This window comes from Triturus cristatus, chromosome 5_2 (assembly GCF_964204655.1).
Source record: "Triturus cristatus chromosome 5_2, aTriCri1.1, whole genome shotgun sequence".
NCBI classification, from domain to species: domain Eukaryota; kingdom Metazoa; phylum Chordata; class Amphibia; order Caudata; family Salamandridae; genus Triturus; species Triturus cristatus.
This window is the reverse complement of record NC_140588.1, coordinates 357,343,260-357,357,776: the sequence shown is the minus strand read 5'-3', so window position 1 is coordinate 357,357,776 and position 14,517 is coordinate 357,343,260. Positions and strand designations below refer to the sequence as shown.

The following is a 14,517-nucleotide window of genomic DNA, read 5'->3' as shown; positions in this document are numbered from 1 at the left end:
TGATGTCACTGACCATGTCATGAGTGATGTAATATGTGACATCATCAGCAGTGCATTGCGGGGGCGCAAGTTATAGTTAGCTGAACTAACTATAACAGGGGAATTTCTAGGGTTTTGTACGAGGGAAATGTCCAGCTAACTATAACACCCCTGAAACCTGTGGTTTTTTCAGTGAATATATATATATTCTCTGAAAAAACCACAGGTTTCAGGGGTCTTATAGTCACTGATGACATCACTGATGACATCTCAAATGACATCACTGATGACATCGTCCATGTGATAAATTAGTGCATCTTCTCACAACCTAATTTAACATTTGATACACAAGACTCAAAATTTCAGGCGGGCATTTTGAAAACCATAGATACTCCAATACCAATACCTAAATACCTAAACATTAACTCTTAGATCTACATACACCTCCACTCACTCACCTGTACAGTTACTCATACTGACAGTCACTCCGTACAAGACTATCATATGCATTTATACACCTATATAAACACTCACACACCGCCAATCATCCATTGAGGTACTGACACTTTTATATATATATATCAGTGATGTCATTTGAGATGTCATCAGTGATGTCATCAGTGATGTCACTGACCATGTCATGAGTGATGTAATATGTGACGTCATCAGCAGTGCATTGCGGGGGCGCAAGTTATAGTTAGCTGAACTAACTATAACAGGGGAATTTCTAGGGTTTTGTACGAGGGAAATGTCCAGCTAACTATAACACCCCTGAAACCTATGGTTTTTTCTGTGAATTTCTAAGGTTTTTTAAATGCGAATTCCTAACTATAACGCCCCTGAAACCTTTGTTTTTTTCAGTGAATTTCAAAGGTTTTTTAAATGCTAATTCCTATCTATAACTTATCTCTAAAGATATCATGAAAAGCATTCTTTTTTAAAAGTAGGGTGCACATTAGTTTTGTGGAAAAGCTTCTTTGTGATTGGTTAAGAAAAAGCAGTTTCAACGTGGAGTACATATCATAGGATAAAATTTGCTCAGCTCAACCACACCTGCTACTTGCATTTGGAAGGCACTGTTCGAACTTAAAACAATCGTCAACTTTTAACCTGCACGTATCGTTAAATGTTCAAGAAAAAGTTACAAATAATATCGTAAAGTTTTAAAACATTTATGAACTTTTAACCTGCACGTCTTGTAGAATGTTCTAGAAAGTGTGTTGATAGAATACGTTGCACTTCTGACTTCTATGTGTTGTTGAATATTTAAAAAAATGGTTCATATAGAAAATTAAAAAGAAACCAATAGAGAAGTTTTGAAACCTAAAATAATCAGGGAACTATTGTAATTCATTGTTTACATGTATTTATGTGTGCAGCAACACAATTATAGACACAACAGCACTAGGAAGAGGAAGAAGCAGGGAGTGGGGGAGTGGGGGAGATGGGCATAATGGCACACATGCACAATTAAGTACAACACACATATAGACTAACAATGGCCAAAATGAAACACACCAACAAGGAGCACAAGTCACACAACCTGCCAACATCACACCACTGAACGAACATAGAAGTTAAAACCACGCTGCATTCATACAGGATGTGTACAAAGGCCAGTCGTTGGTGTTGTGGGATGTCTGAGACCGTGGTCATCATGGATGAGATGCCCAGCATGTGGCACATGGTCGAGTTCACTGTGTGTTATGTTGCCAAACGCCCGCTCCTCCCTCCCACGAGCCCCCACATTTTTGTACGGTGAGCTGTTGTATCTCGTGCACTCGTACGGCACGGCATTGTAATGCCTATTTGCGCATGTCCTGCTACATTCCAACTACAACATCACAGTGCCGTTTGGAGGTGGTGCATGCAACTTTACAACATCGACTGCTGCGGCTCTTGTAACAGGCCACACCAGAACACAGAGACACACTTACCGCACTTCCTGTACACGGACATGTCCGAGACACCCCGTTCCCCTTGCCGGATAGGCACACCTCTGCACTGACCTGTGAACGACAGACCAGCACACGCCAGTTGTGCATGCAGGAGGATGCGTACGTAGCTACACATCCAGGCTCACTGCCAACGCTGAGGTGACAGCAAACTGTGATGTTGCAGGGCTCGTGCCTATCATGCTAAGACAATGACCACAGGGACACACTTACTAAGATGTGGGTTTGGGGGGCATTGGCGGTCCTGGAGTTGTTGAGATGAGTCTTCTGGCCCTCATGGGTATCCCTGTATCATGCTCATTGACTCTGTCACCTGTGGGTGTTCCGGTGTGGCTCTTGGCTGTTCCCTTTCATGGTGCAGGTAGTTGTCCTGCTTAACACCAGCAGAAAGCAGGTGTAAAATCCCCGGTGCTAACGTGTCTTATCGCCGGAATTTGTTTCACATTGCAATTGGTGTGAAAGTTGTGATGTGATGTTTTTCGTGTGCACAACAATATACGAACTGAGCAGTGTATCTCGTCATGATCCAGCACGTGACGCACTATTCCCAATCAATATAAATACAATGACATTTCTTAATAGATTTAGTGTGTACACTGTAAGTGCAGCCAATACCTCACTGCAATACAATACAGGATTTTAGTATTTAGAATAAATCGCAAAGGTGCACCTTGTGTCTTTTTGCACAGGAACGGTTACTCTCCATTTCATTATCAGCACTTTAACAGAAGTAAAGTTGAGATAAATCTAACACACTATTCAAAGTTGGTGCAAACTTCATATATCACCAGTATTCCAGCGATAAGTGCCCCAAAATGTAACACCATGGTGGACTCCATCAAATAACAGTAATAAGAACAAGAAAGAATCACACAGCAGTTAAGAGAACAACCAAAAACATTATTAATTTTTTTTTCAAACTTTATTTTTTATAATAATAAATATATAAACGATAAACTAGTTTCAAACTTTATTTTTTTATTAACATAAATATAAACAATAAACTAATAAACAAAAAGTAACAAGAATAATACAAAACAACAAGGCGGAACACTCCTGTGGGAACCACGGATGTCGACGACAGACCTGGAAAATCAGAAAGATTGTTAAAAAAAAACTAATATGGTATTCTCAACAAAATACCACAAGAAACAAATCACAGATATATAAAATGCATACAGCTAACAAAATGTTATAAATTTAACTTACAAAAACTGTAAATGTTGCCGCTTTAAAATATTTACCGAATCTGAGGAATTTTTTTTGCAGAAGACACCATGCCCACAACGTTTTTCTTCAGTGGTGAAGAAATGTTTTACTTTTCCCAAGGGGCAAACAAAGACCAATGACACCTTCATCACGCGCAAGATTTGCCAAAGAGTTCTGTTATGAGGGGATCCTAACAAAAAATACTCGTGCAGCACAGGAAGTATGATGAAACACCTAAGGACCCTTCATCCAAACAATCTTGCACGAGAAGAGTGCAAACAGATGAGAAACACTCCAGTTCTGTATCTGTAAAAAAGAATCACAAATAAATGTATATTAATAACTTTCAAATTTATACTATTCCATTACTGTACAAATACATTTTATATAAAAACTGACCAAGAAACTATAGCCCTGAACCACAAGTGTGACGATGGTTAAAACACTACATGCATAGTGCATACTACATTGAACCAGTTCATGCCCTAAAGCCTACCTCACTAAAAGACTACATGCTAACTGACTAAATGATTACAGTACTATAAAGAGACACACTGGGTGAGTGACAGGATGTTTGCAAGAAGTTTATGAATACTAACTAGGGAATTGAAGGTGTGAAAGACAACTGTGTAGGTGGTTAGAGGACTGCATGCATACTGGATAGGCATTTGAAGCAGTCCATGTGCTAAGGCCTGGCTCAGTGCATGAATACTTAGGCACTGACTGAATGATTAGAGTACTGCAAGGAGAGTGCCTTGGTGAATTTATGAGTGTTTGGGTTTTGGCACAGTGAATGGATTAGCACATGATGCTGAATGGGTCACTAGAGGACTGCAAAGGGAGTGACAAGTGCTGGACTGTATGGATACTGACTACGAAATTGAAAGTGTGAAAGACAAGTGTCTAGGTGATTAGAAGACTACATGCATAGTGCATAGGGATTTGAAGCAGTCCATGTCCTAAGGCCTGGCTCAGTGTATGAACACTTAGACACTGACTGAATGCTTAGAGTACTGCAAAGATAGTATCTTGGTGAATTTATAAGTGTTTGGGTTTTAGCACAGTGAATGGATTAGTACATGGTGCTGAATGGGTCACTAGAGGACTGCAAAGGGAGTGACAGGGTATTTCCTGGAAGTGTATGGATACTGACTAGGGAATTGAAGGTGAGAAAGACAATTGTGTAGGTGGTTAGAGCACTGCATGCATAGTGGATAAGGGTTTGAAGCAGTCCATATACTAAGGCCTGGGTCACTGAATGAGTACTTGGGTACTGACTGAATGATTAGAGTACTGCAAGGAGGGTGCCTGGGTCAATTTATTAAGGTTTGGCACAGTGAATGAATTAGTACATGATGCTGAATGGGTCACTAGAGGAGTGCAAATGGAGTGACAGGGTGTTTGCTGGAAGTGAACGGATACTGACTGGGGAATTGAAGGTGTGAAAGACAAGTGTGAAGGTGCTTAGAGGACTGCATGCATAGTGGATAGGGGTTTGAAGAAGTCCATGTGCTAAGACCTGGTTCAGTGCATGAATACTTGGGCAGTGACTGAATCATTAGAGTACTGGAAAGAGAGTGCTTTTGTGAATTTATAAGTGTTTGGGTTTTGGCACAGTGAATGGAGTAGTACATGCTGTTGAATGGGTCTCTAGAGGGCTGCAAAGGAAGTGACAGGATGTTTCCTGGAAGTGTATGGATACTGACTAGGGAATTAAAGGTGTAAAAGACAAGGGTATAGTATGTTAGAACACTACATGCATACTGCATAGACATTTGAAGCAGTCTATTTGGTACTTAGAAACTGACTAAATAATCAGACTACTTCTAGGACAGTGCTTAGGTAAAACTTTTAAATTTTCAGTTATGCCACAGTGAACAGAATAGTACATGGTACCGCACCTTAGTGTCAAACCCGGACTCATTTTATCAATGCATAAGCAAAAACTAGCTTCTAATGCTACTAAAACTTGACAACATGAGAGGTTTGAAATTCGTTATCTGTCAGCAAATACACGATATTACCAAATGCTTCTCTCACAGTGGTTCTCAAATGCACACAGACTCACAGTGTGATTCTAGACAACAACCACTATACCTAGGAGTTTACCAAAATTCATTCACTACTGTGGAAGTAGTAAGCGAACTGCACACAATCTTCATATTTCAGGACTGCACTTTTATGTCAAAGCCTGACTCATATAATCAAAGCATAAGCAAAGACCGGCTTCTAATGCTACTAAAACTTCACAACATAACCAGTTTTAAAACAGGTATATGTCAGCAAATACGCGATGTTACCAAATGCTTCTCTCACAATCCTTACCCAAATGCACACAGACTCACAGTGTGACTTTAGACAAGCAACACTATCCTAGGAGTTTACCAAAACTAATTCACTAGTCTGGAAGAGTTAATGGTACTGCACACAATCTACATATTTAAGTACAGCACATCAGTGTCAAAGTATGACTCATTTAATCAACGCATAAGCAAAGACTGGATTCTGATGCTACTAAAACTTCACAACATGACAGGTTTTAAAACAGTTATCTGTAAGTAAATACATGATGTTACCAAATGCTTCTCTCACATTGATCCCAAATACACACTAACTCACAGTGTGATTCTAGACAAGCACCACTATCCCTAGGAGTTTACCAAAACTCATTCACTACAGTGCAAGTGGTAAGGGAACTGCACACAATCTATATATTTCACGACTGCAATTTACTGTCAATGCCTGACTCATTTAATGAAAGCATAAGCCATAACTGTCTTCTAATGCTACTAAAATTTGATAACATGACATGTTTTAAAACATTTATCTGTCAGCAAATACACGATGTTACCAAACGCTTCTCTCACAGTGGTTCCCAAATGCACACAGACTCAGTGTGATTCTAGACAAACAACACTATCCCTAGCAGATTACCAAAACTCATTCACTACAGTGGAAGTGATAAGGGAACTGCACACAATCTTCATATTTCAGGAGTGCACTTTTGAGTCAAAGCCTGACTCATTTAATCAAAGCATAAGCAATAACTGCCTTCTAATGCTACTAAAACTTGACAACATGACTGCTTTTAAAACAGTTATCTCTCATCAAATACACAATATTACCAAATGCTTCTCTCACAATCCTTACCCAAATGCACACAGACTCAGTGTGATTTTAGACAAGCAACACTATCCTAGGAGTTTACCAAAACTCATTCACTAGTCTGGAAGAGTTAATGGTACTGCACACAATCTACATATTTAAGTACAGCACATCAGTGTCAAAGCATGACTCATTTAATCAACGCATAAGCAAAGACTGGATTCTAATGCTACTAAAACTTCACAACATGACAGGTTTTAAAACAGTTATCTGTAAGTAAATACATGATGTTACCAAATGCTCCTCTCACACTGATCCCAAATACACACTAACTCACACTGTGATTCTAGACATGCACCACAATCCCTAGGAGTTTACCAAAACTCATTCACTACAAAGAATGTGGTAAGGGAACTGCACACAATCTACATATTTCAGGACAGCACTTTTCTGTCAAAGCCTGACTCATTTAATGAAATCATAAGCCATAACTGGCTTCTAATGCTACTAAAACTTCACAATATGACAAGTTAAAACATTTATCAATCAGCAAATACACAATATTACCAAATGCTTTTCTCACAGTGGTTCCCAAATGCACACAGACTCACTGTGTGATTCTAGACAAACAACACTATCCCTTGCACTATACCAAAACACATTTCTTCATCTAGAAGTAGTACTACATTTTAGTATAGAAACATAACATAACTCATTTCACAAATTCATAAACAATGACTGGTTTCTAATTCTACCAAAATAAAAAAACAGCACAGTTATCTTTCTACCAACACATGAAAAACACAAATGCTTATCACAGAATGGTTTCCTCATGCACACACACTGTCAATAAGATTGTAAAGAAAAAAAGTACTCCCTACACTTTAGCAGAAGAAATACATTAGTCTGATTAAAATCAAAATAGTCTACATACATCCCCTCACAATTAAAAAACTCATCTTTCAAGTTATTTTGTAGATTTAAAAGTATATCAATCACTCACCATATTTTCTTTTACAGAATCTCTGCACTGTGCACCTCTCAGCAAAAGCAAAGAATGGAAAAGTGTCCCTTTCATTTTCCACACATATACATGTAAACATCAAATCACAATCCTTCACACATAAACTCAAAAGCAAACACATTTCTATTGGTTAAACATTTCAACCCTTTCCAACTGAAATACATTTCAACCCTTCCCCCAATCTGCCTTCTGCCTATTACCATAGAAACAGGTCATGGAACACTGCACTGAGTTCACAGGTCACAAGTTCAGCACACAATGTTCCTACACAGGAAGTGTGCTTGACTTTTCAACATATCAGCTTATCATATATAATGTTCCTTACAATCTGTTTTTGTTAACCAATAACAATCATACCTTTAAAAAACAGAAATATACACCCTATCTTTCAGTGTAGAAAGTTGTCATACAACCAATAATTTCTTGTTGTTTTTCAAAAAACGTTGCCGTGGATCCGCGCACCCACCGCGAGAGAATCCGTGCATCCAACGCGGTAGGATGTGCGCATCGTGCGCGCATTTCGGCGTATTTTTTTTTTTTAAAAAGGGGGGCCCCAGGGGGTACTTCTGACACCCCCCTTAGCACCTCTAGAGGGTCAGAGTATTTCCACTCTGCCCCCTTTATATGTTTTACACACTTTTTCCCCTTGCTTCTTCAGCCTCGCTTCTACCGAGGCAGAAAATGGCCACCAACAGTTCCTGATTTCGAATGTAGAGAGACACTCGACAGCCAATTAGCATTCAGCGCGCGATCGGGAGGGTGCGCGCTCAGTTCGGGGAGGGTGCGCTTACGGTGCGTGTGCGGTCCGCGGATCCTCCGCAGCCATAGATATTTATGTACTTTTAACTCTAATTTTCTCAGGAACTACTGAACAGATTCACACCATATATGCACCTCAAAACCTTAAACGCACCCTTAACACTAAAAATTCCCCCTACACCCCCAAAACTCTACCTATCCTGACTGCTAAAATTACCCCTGCACCCCAAAACCTAAATGAACCCTGAATCCCAAAAATACCCCTGCACCCCAAAACCTTAAATGCACCCTGAACCCTAAAAATTCCCATTACACCCCAAAACCCTAACCCACCTTGACCCCTAAAATTCCTCTTCACCCCAAAACATAAACACACCCTGAACCCCAAAAATACCTTTGCACCCCGAAATCTTAAACACACCCTGAACCCTAAAAATACCCCCTACACCCCAAAACCCTAACCCACCCTGACCCCTAAAATTACCCCAGAAGCCCAAAACCTAAACGCACACTGAACGCTAAAAATACCCCAGCACACCAAAACCCAAACATACACATAACCCTAAAATTTTCCTTGAACCTCCATAAGATATACCCCTACACCCCAACCCCAAACCCTATACTTACCTTATGCTTACATTAAAAAAAATATGCTTTTACCGTTCATGCATTTACAACGAATTTCGTTGTAAAAGCATATAAAATGTAATGCCATGCGTTATAATGGCATTGCGGAGTAACGGTATTTGCGTTGTAATGGTATGCGGGGTGATGGTATGCGGGATACAAGATTTGTGGTAATGGTTGTTTACCAAATGACACAGCGTGGCGCCGCAAGCCATTTAGCTGTACTGTGCTGTGTCATTTTCAAAGCACAGGGATGCGTTGTGTTAACAACAATACAACGCATCCCTATGCTGGCACACAATTGGCTGCCATGCACCAGCGTAATTTTGCAAGGGTTTCAGCGAGGACACCTTCCTGCATAAAAACAATTATTCGTATTTTCCTCTTTCCAGGTGTGCTGCAGAGCCCATTGCGCTGCCGGTGCATCAAAAAAAGTGATGCACCAGTGGCTCAATGGGCTTGCAAATAAGCCTCTATGACCCTTGGCCTCAAAGGCTGGGCCAGGCTCCAGTGAGACTTTTTTTAAATTCAGAGCCACACCGATCTGGGTTATTTGGTAGTCTACTTCATAAAATAAACATATTCCGAAGTAGAATACTGAAAGGTTTTTTTTATGCGATTATAACAGGACAATGGCAGTATTTGCCTAAGGTCTCAGACTGCTGCTCTGGCAAGGAAAAATTATTGTGAAAAGTAACTTCTGGCAGTAAGCATTAAAAAACATTGTTTTTCATTCAAAACATTTAACAAAAGTTCATAAATATGCAGACTTCCAGAGAATGTTCTCTTTTCCTTGCCTCCCTGCCTTTTAAATAGTACTCATTACAATACTATTATAATGGCAAAGTCTCCGTGCCTGTGCAGTTGCTGGGCATATAAAACACATGCCAGCCTCCAGTGAAGTAGCAAGTAGGCAGTGGCAGCAAGTCACTTCACCTGGGTAGTAAGATATTTACAGCATCTCTTACCATTGCATGACAGTACCTGGTCCTTTAACAAGACAATTTCCTTCACAATAGCAATAATTTGTTGTAGTCGAAGAGTCATGAAGTCAGGTCACACACCCTTGGCACATAAATGAATGCTTTGTTTGTTACTGGAAGGAAATCACCTGTAAGCATTAAGACTATAAGTGATATATTTAGACGGGTATGGATTACTGGATCCTTGTGCCCCACGCCATGTGCACATTAAATGAATATTTGGAAGAAGTGCTAGTATATGTAGTATGAGTCAGGAAGTTATTGTGGGTTCGCAAAAGCGAATCTTTAGAAAGCTGGAGCTTACATCTGAAGAAGGAGCGCCTGACACCCATACCTTGATGATGGGCAGGAACTAACTATTTCCAAGTGATAAAGTGCCCTGTGACTTGACCTGAGCGTGTCTATATCACTGAAGTAAGGGTAGAAACATGTCGGCAAAAATTCCATAATCCTGAATCCTGTAAGAGATTAAACTAGCCAGGTAAATCATATTTCCTATGCATATCCAACAGTTTCTAATGTTTCTGTCGGTTACCTAGTATAAACCTATACAAGCAAGACTTCTTATATTACTAACCTCTGCCTATCTTCTGGGAGTTTATGTCAATCCCAGTCCTTCACTAATTAGAAACATCCCAACTCACAAAATGCCCCCTAACACCTGTATTTTGAGAGACATAGTACATGGAAGTCAATGGTGCATCTAGTACATGCAAACTTTACTGCAGCATGCAGTATTTACTGGGTGTGGTGTTTACCTTGCCATTCGGTGTTCTGCATTTTTGAAGGGCGATAATGATTCTTATTTCCCCCCCCTTCCAAGATGCAGAACATGTGGGCGATAATTCCTATGATGAATTCCACCAAGTTTTGCCACACAATAATTCCTTAATGTTGTAATTCCAGTAGAGGCTCGTGGTGGGAGTGCTGTGGGATGGGTCGGGACGGGGCAAATGGGGTTGCGGTGCGCGCAATGTATTTTTTTTTATTTATTTATTTATTTATGTACTTTCCTCCAGTCGGCAGTATGCCGGAGTTTACTACCCCCGCCCCACCCCGCAGCACTCCCACTACGAGCCACTACTGTGTAATTCTGATTCAAGTGCAAACGATTTTCTATGCCCCAATCATGATTAGTTCAGGTTAACCCGCTTAAACCCAGGCAGATGTAAGGTAAGGAAAGGTACATTTTATTATTTCGTTAACTTAAAGAAACTTAATAAACCCTTCATGAGACATTAATTCCTTATGTAGAAGTAGTCAAATAATATACGTTATTTAAAAGCGCAAAGTGCATAGGGCTAGCTTCACTCTTACACTAACAAATATTAAGCATTTAATTTAAAAGTTGGTTCAATGTGCAAAATAAGCAAGCTAAACACAAAGGGGCAGATTTACATGGACTGGCGCATCTCTGCATATTAGCAGGGAAGCGCCAGTAAAGATGCGACACACAAAAATACCCTTGCGCCACCACCGATGCGGGGCATTTACAATGCGGCACACCGTGGCGCAAGGATAGACAGATGCGTGTCGCATCTTCTGTCATAAGGGCAGCGCAAACAACTCCAGCAATGCTATGGGGCGGCCTATATTGTGCTGCGCCACTCCTTTTGCCTGCTTCAAGCACATTGTAATATAGGTTGCATAATATATTTAGTTTAAATTACATTATTTTCTACTAATTTAATATTTAAAATGAATTAATTATAAATATATGTTCATTCAAACAAAATTATCTTTATCTTTTTGGGCAATATTTTTCACACAATATTTTGGTTCTTCACATTGTAAGTATGTAAGCACAATCTTTTTGACACAATATTAATTCCTGTCAAACAATATTGTTGTTCACAATATTCTGTCATAAAAGTGCTTGAGATGAATTTAAGCACCGAAATGCAACCTCAAATCTTTAGTTTTGATTGCAAAAAAACAATCGGCAACTGTGATGCAGAGGGTGCTTCACACCACTGGACACCAGTGCCAATGAACCTGCTGCATTATTAAAAGCTATGTCATTGTATTAAGTCACCCTCTGTTAAAAATCCTTTCCTTTGCTTAACTTTTTCAAATTCTATCAAGGAGATGGAAAAGATTATAGTGAGGGAAAACATACTTATTTCCTATTTCTTTATAGTTCTAAAATAATCATTCATGTCCACTCAGAGAGGCCTGAGCCCAATAATTCATTTGTGCTCTCTTCTTTACTCAAGCATACGGCGCACAAGCTGATAGTTGCAAAACTAGGAGCCAAGACTCTTTTTAGGAAATCCTGGTAAATACAGTGGCAGTAGTGGTAATTACATTTCTGGCAGCCTTACCTTCATACTTAATAAAATCAAGTAAAAAGCTAAAGAACTGGCAGTAACATTGTTCCCACCAACATTTCTTGATCTTTACTCTAACAGCTTTTACCTACAGATGCACTGGTGGTTTTTACAGGTAGGTGCATGGTATTACCATCAGCCTAGCTGGTGATTACATAAAGGATGTAAATGCTATGCAGTGGGAAAATGTCTGGCACCAGGTTATCAGACATGTTTTCTGCTGGGCCAGTAACCAATTTCCTAAAGAAAGGCTAAATTAGGACGGACCTCCTCCTTTTTTTAGCAAAATGGGGGATAATCGTTGGGCGTTACATTCACGTCATACAAAAATCTCTTAAGTAAAATGAAATGTGGTCTCCATTATGTTGAGGGTAGTTGGTACCCCTTGTGCTCACTGGCTCAGCAAGGCTATGTTTCTAATATAATGCCTGCTGACTGTTGTCTTCCTTCCTATTACTCAGGTACTGCATTATTTGCTGAGGGTTGTACTCTGCCTTTTAATGGGCTACCAGCTGGAATATTCAAAGATGCACAAGAATAATGGATCAATCTTCTACCTGCTATTCAAGCAATGTTCTATAACAAATGAGGAGCCTGACAGCTGGAGGGTATCCATACTATCTCAAAACACAAAAAAGGTCCAACTAACCAGCCAGCCAACTTCATACTAATAGCCCTGCTTGATGCAGACGGGAAATGCTATGTGAAAAGCACTCAATTAAGAGTTTGAAGAATGGGTGCAGCCAACGCATTTATATGGATCACATAATCAGGTTTCAGACAAGGCTGAAGCACAGAGAATATCCCAGTGATTCCCTCTTCCCCCATTGAGGCAGCAAATTGAAAAACAAGCGCCAACACTATATGTAGCCTATATTGATTACACCACAGCCCTTGATAAAGTAAACAGATTGAGGATTTGGCAGAAGCTCCATAGCAGGGGCATTCCATCCCCATTGTTGAGAGCCATCATGAGCCTATATGTTAAATCCTGGGTGAGAGAAAATGTCTTCGCTAATAGAGTGACGCAAAAGATCTGGACTAATCAAGGGCTGAAACAGGGATGCCTATTGGCTCCCGTATTATTTAATCTTTATTTGGCTGACCTAAACAATGCACTAGCTGATGTGAATGTATTTCCACTCAAATTTGTGGGTGCTCATATGCAATGTTTGGAATATGCATATGATACTGTCTGATTTGATCACACTGCTGTTGTTCTGCTGCAAAGATCGTTGAATGCCCCGTCTCACTACTGTAATGAAAATAAGGTCTCTATCAAGGCATCTAAGATCAAAATAATGATGTATCTGAGGAAGAAAGTCAAGAAAACCAAATTCCCTTTGGATTAGGCAAATATTGAGCAGTTATCCAGCTTTAAATACCTTGGTGTCAACCAGCACAGCTCGCACTAGGTGCAGCTTAAGGTGATGAAAGGAATGTCAACTGCAGTGTTTATCAGTTTTCAGAAATCGCTTATACAAATGAGGGCCTGACCTGTCTGCAATTTGTTATGTCATTAAATTCAAGTTCATTCCCACATTGTCATCCGGCTCCCTGATTTTGAAGAGAGTCTCAGCCCCTTGTTGGACAAGGCCCAGTGCTGCTGCTATAGAAGACTATTCCAGCTGCTGGATGCCACCTCGTCTTTACACATTTGCCTAGAAGTCAACTTATTACAGTTAGGTAATAGCTGGGAACTAGTACTGCAAAGGGAAATAGGACTTGGGTGGCAGTAAGGGGCATCACAAGATGATATTATCCAGAAGGATGGCCTTTCATTATACAACATTCCTCCCAGTTCACCGACTGTAATGCACCTCTGTATATGCAACAACTGTAATGGTGTGATAAGCGATTGTTCAATAAAAATCATTTTTATGGAAAAAGAAAACAACAAAAGGGCTAACCCGCCTGGCTCGTTGAGGGGGCTTATATGGTCAAGTATGCAGAATAGGACAGCATGTGCAATACATTCAATCAACTTCATGGGTGCCCAAGTAATTATCGATCTGAACCTTCCACCAAAATTATACGCCGACTTGCTTACAAAAAATGCAAGATTGAGATTCACAGATGACGATCGACAGATCTGCAATGTCCCAAGTGAATCTGTGCGCTTCCTTCTATCAGTCCAAAGGGAGAGCTTCCTATTTATCTTCCCCCCATGAGTCTTGAGTTGAAATAGATCTAATTAGGCTAAGATGCTGCATAATACCCATAAAGGCCTATAAATATGGATGACTGAGCAGCATAGAGGCCTTGAAATGTAGGCTGTGTAGTTACCAACTCGAATAATTGTTGCATGTAGTCTGTGTACATAACAAACTGAACGACTTGAGGCATTATTGGTTAACTCCTGTATTTCGTATTTTAGGAATCACGCAATGTCAAAATGCAATAGCAACATGTCGAAGCAGGACACATGCCCAGCTAACCGCAACATTTTGTTTAATTTCTGAAGGACGCCTACAAAGTTATGAACAAAAATGCCTTGTCTGTGCCTAATCTTTAATTTTCAGGGTTCTCCCATAGGGCATTCTCCA

General features: G+C 40.0%; 1 protein-coding gene across 2 annotated transcripts in view; it reads left to right on the top strand.

Annotated features, from left to right (window-relative positions):
* Window positions 1-14,517, top strand: part of LOC146823002 (enoyl-CoA delta isomerase 2-like) — a 995,794-nt gene that overhangs the window by 737,999 nt on the left and 243,278 nt on the right. The gene's annotated exons all lie outside the window — the stretch shown is intronic.